The sequence below is a fragment of the Oncorhynchus keta genome, chromosome 31, assembly GCF_023373465.1.
Source record: "Oncorhynchus keta strain PuntledgeMale-10-30-2019 chromosome 31, Oket_V2, whole genome shotgun sequence".
Lineage (NCBI taxonomy): Eukaryota > Metazoa > Chordata > Actinopteri > Salmoniformes > Salmonidae > Oncorhynchus > Oncorhynchus keta.
The window spans coordinates 10,293,848-10,297,951 of NC_068451.1; the positions used below are offsets into that span (position 1 = coordinate 10,293,848).

The 4,104-nt window shown below is 40.6% G+C and overlaps 1 long non-coding RNA gene across 1 annotated transcript; it reads left to right on the forward strand.

Moving 5' to 3' along the window:
• Positions 1-715: 715 nt before the first annotated feature.
• LOC127914287 (uncharacterized) lies at positions 716-1,757 on the forward strand. Its single transcript, XR_008087892.1, has 2 exons — positions 716-927; positions 1,072-1,757. It is a non-coding gene; the product is annotated as an uncharacterized LOC127914287 (long non-coding RNA).
• Positions 1,758-4,104: the final 2,347 nt, after the last annotated feature.

The window sequence follows — 4,104 nt, forward strand, 5'->3', positions numbered from 1 at the left end:
ACCTACCTCATCCCCATACTGGTATTTATTATTTATTTTGCTCCTTTGCACCCCAGTATCTCTACCTGCACATTCATCTTCTGCCGATCTATCATTCCAGTGTTTAACTGCTATATTATAATTACTTCGCCACCATGGCCTATTTATTTCCTTAACTTACTTCATTTGCACTCACTGTATATAGATTTTTTGTTTTCTTTTGTATTATTGACTGTATGTTTTGTTTATTCCATGTGTAACTCTGTGTTATTGTATGTGTCGAATTGCTATGATTTATCTTGGCCAGGTCGTAGTTGCAAATGAGAACTTGTTCTCAACTAGCCTACCTGGAAATAAAAAATAAAACAATTATAGAAAATAAAAACTTGTGTTGGTCTATGGGAATAATGCTACTTTCTGTGGGTCCAGAGTAATGATTTGTTTGCATTCACTGTGCATTATGAGACGATTTTGCACACAGAGTTTAATTTAAATCAGGACTAGGCTAATTCTACTTAAATAAATCCAGATTTGAAAAATGGCTTCATTAGACTATGCTTAACTTCAGATGAATTACCTCTAGACGAGGGCGTCCCAGACTACATTAATTAAGGACCAACCAGTTAATCTTTGTGAAGCCTGATTAGATTAACGATGTGCACTTGATGCTGACCTGAGGATGCTTCAAAAACCAGAGATGGGACACTAATACATAAGCATTGTGTGGAATTGGAGCAAGTCACCTAAACAAAACAATGAATGGAGCTAAAAGAAAACATTCAAAGAATTTCAATGACTTCGACGAAAAATTTGCTTCAAGAGGTTATCAAGAACAAACAGCATGATTCATCAACAGAAAACAAACAAATAAATGCCTGGACTACCATTTGTAATGAATTAAACTCAAATGAAAAAAAGTTTCTCAAAAGGACGCTACAACAACTTCAGGTAAAATACTGTATTTATTGTTGGCCCGCTTCTTGTGTAACACAACATGGTGGGGCCTAAATGTATTTCTGTGACAGAAATGTAACACAAACAATACCATACATAATTACTAACATCATTTCTATATGGTCTTGTCCTTCTAAGGTCCTGTGGAAAAATGTAAAAATCAACTTAAAGAAGACATGCTGTTGCTCTCAGGGAGCGTTTCAAGACTGGTAAGACCAGCGACCGATGAGGTGAGATACTTGCTGACCGGGATCATTAATAGCCAACAACCCCTGGAAGGTATCCCCGATGATGACCATTTGGACAGTTAAGATGAGGGACCGTTCCAATCCTCATTTGGTAGAACACATTCATTCAGCATGTGCCTTCCCTGGACTGCAGGGAATATGTCATGTTGTCAGTCATCTCTTGCACTCCCATAATAAAAATGATGCAATAAACTCAACTCTTGAAATGTTCTCTAATGCAGAAATGTCATCATTTTCTCGAGGCAGATTACCGTAGTTTGGAGGGAACTTGTTTTACGGGATGGTCAGCTCGCTACATCTGCAGCAGCCAGGAGGGAAGATTGTGTCACTAATCCGGTGCCGGAGGACAAAGACAAAGAGGCTGTGCATGCATGAGAAACTGCCCATGGAAATTCATGAGCTCCAACTAATGTATTTAAAAGAGCACGTTAGGAAGATACAAACCCTTCATGTTGGGTCGGCTATGAAGGAGGAGAGAAACAGGAAGCAGCAACAGTACCAATGTTATTCTTGATTCAGCACCAGGTCGGGGTCCCGACATTTCCATTTGTGAATTAAATACCTTTTTGTTACCAATACATGGGTGTCGCTATATTTGTTGTGAGAAGTGCTGCATAGCAAAATCGTCTCTGCAGGCTTGTCCATTTCTGTTATTGTCTGCCTCAACTATTGGAACATCTGGGTCATCCTCATCTTCAATGCGAGAATCTGAGCAGCCATGTTTGAGGTAATTGTGAAGCACTGCTGTTGCAATTATGACAATGCAGCGTCTTTGTTGAAAGCGCAAATGTGTTTCTGAGACACTGGAAACGGCTCTTCCATACACCAAACATGCGCTCCGTTACGTCTCTGGTGTGCATATGAGCTTGAATGTACTGTTCTTGCTCAGGTCCTTTTGTGTGAAGATAGTTGGTTTGTCCATACCCACCGTCACCAAGTATGATTCAACTCTGTTGTCCTTCAAGCTGAGCATACAAAGAGGATCCTTGAGTCATTAGATGCACCTTTTCAACGGGCAATGTCGGAGAACTGAAAATTGCATTGGAAGTGCACACACTTTGTACATTTATTGAGAACCAGTTTTTAAGATTCCTGTACTCCTCAGCATCAGCTGTCGAGGGACACTTGATGGGAATGTGACATCCATCTATACCTTGTAGTTGGCTTGGGCAGCAGCATCAGGGAACTTGATGTTATTGTCTTTTAGTTCACATATAGCGTTGCAGACTTTGGACTATTCTGCATAGAGTCGGTTCACTTACACCACACATTTTCTGTTTCACGATAGAAGGTTCCAGATGCCAAAAACCTCAAGGTGATAAGTACTTGTAGGGAAGGAGGGATGGGACTTCCCCGAAGAGATTCAGATGAAAGCCTTGGCTCAAGCAAAAAAATGTCAGCTGCATTTTCTTTGTACATACAGAAATGGTCACGGAAATGGATTTAATCAAAATCATTCTGTGGGTTGCTCCTGTCTATAACTGTCATTCTGTCTGGCCTTGGTGGTGCTCTTTGATCATCGTTGAAATAGTACAGCTAATCCATTTTCCTCCATTGCCAAGGTCAACCTGGGGACCAACATCCATTTAATCTGAAGTTAAATCTGCCTCTGGCAAGGTTTCATTTAAACCTTCACTTAAACTGAACAAAAATATAAACGCAACATGCAACAATTTCTAAGATTTTACTGAGTTACAGTTCATATAAGGAAATCAGTCAACTTAAATTAATTTGTTAAACCATAATCTATGGATTTCACATGATTGGGAATACAGATAAATCATCTGTTGGTCACAGATACCTTTTAAAAAAAAGGGGGCATGGGTCAGAAAACCAGTCAGTATCTGGTGTGACCACCTCATGCATCACGACACATCTCCTTCAAATAGAGTTGATCAGGCTGTTGATTGTGGCCTGTGGAATGTTGTCCCACTAGTCTTCAATGGCTGTGTGATGTTGTTGGATATTGGTGGGAACTGGAACACGCTGTCGTACACGTCGGTTCAGAGCATCCCAAAAATGCTCAATCGGTGACATGCCTGGTGAGTATGAAGGCCATGTAAGAACTGTGACATTTTCAGCTTTCAGGAATTGTGTACAGATCCTTACCACACATTATCATGCTGAAACTTTTCTTATCTGTATTTAACTAGGCAAGTCAGTTAAGAACAAATTATTATTTACAATGACAGTCTAGGAACAGTGGGTTAACTGCAAAACGACAGATTTGTACCTTGTCAGCTCAGAGATTTGAACATGCAACCTTTCAGTTACTAGGCTCAACGCTCAAACCACTAGGGTACCTGGGTAGATGAATGGCATAACAATGGGCCTCAGGATCTCGTCACGGTATCTCTGGGCATTCAAATTGCCATCGATAAAATGCAATTGTGTTCGTTGTCCGTAGCTTATGCCTGCCCATACCGTAACCCCACCGCCACCACGGGGCACTCTATTCACAACATTGACATCAGCAAACCACTCGCCCACATGACGCCATACACATTGTCTACGGTTGTGATGCCTGTTGGATGTACTGCCAAATTCTCTAAAACTACGTTGGAGGTGGCTTATGTTAGAGAGATTAGCATGCAATGCTCTGGCAACAGCTCTGGTGGACATTCCTGTAGTCAGCATGCCAATTGCACGCTCCCTCAACTTGAGACATCCGTGGCATTATGTTGTGTGACAAAACTGCACATTTTAGAGTGGCCCTTTATTGTCAACTTCTTGATATGCCGCACCAGTCAGGTGGATGGATTATCTTGGCAAAGAAGAAATGCTCACTAAAAGGGTTGTAAACCAATTTGTGCACAATATTTGAGAGATATAAGCTTTGTATTTTATTTCAGCTCATGAAACATGTGACCAACATTTTACATGTTGCGTTTATATTTTTGTTCAGTGTAGATCTAGATGAACT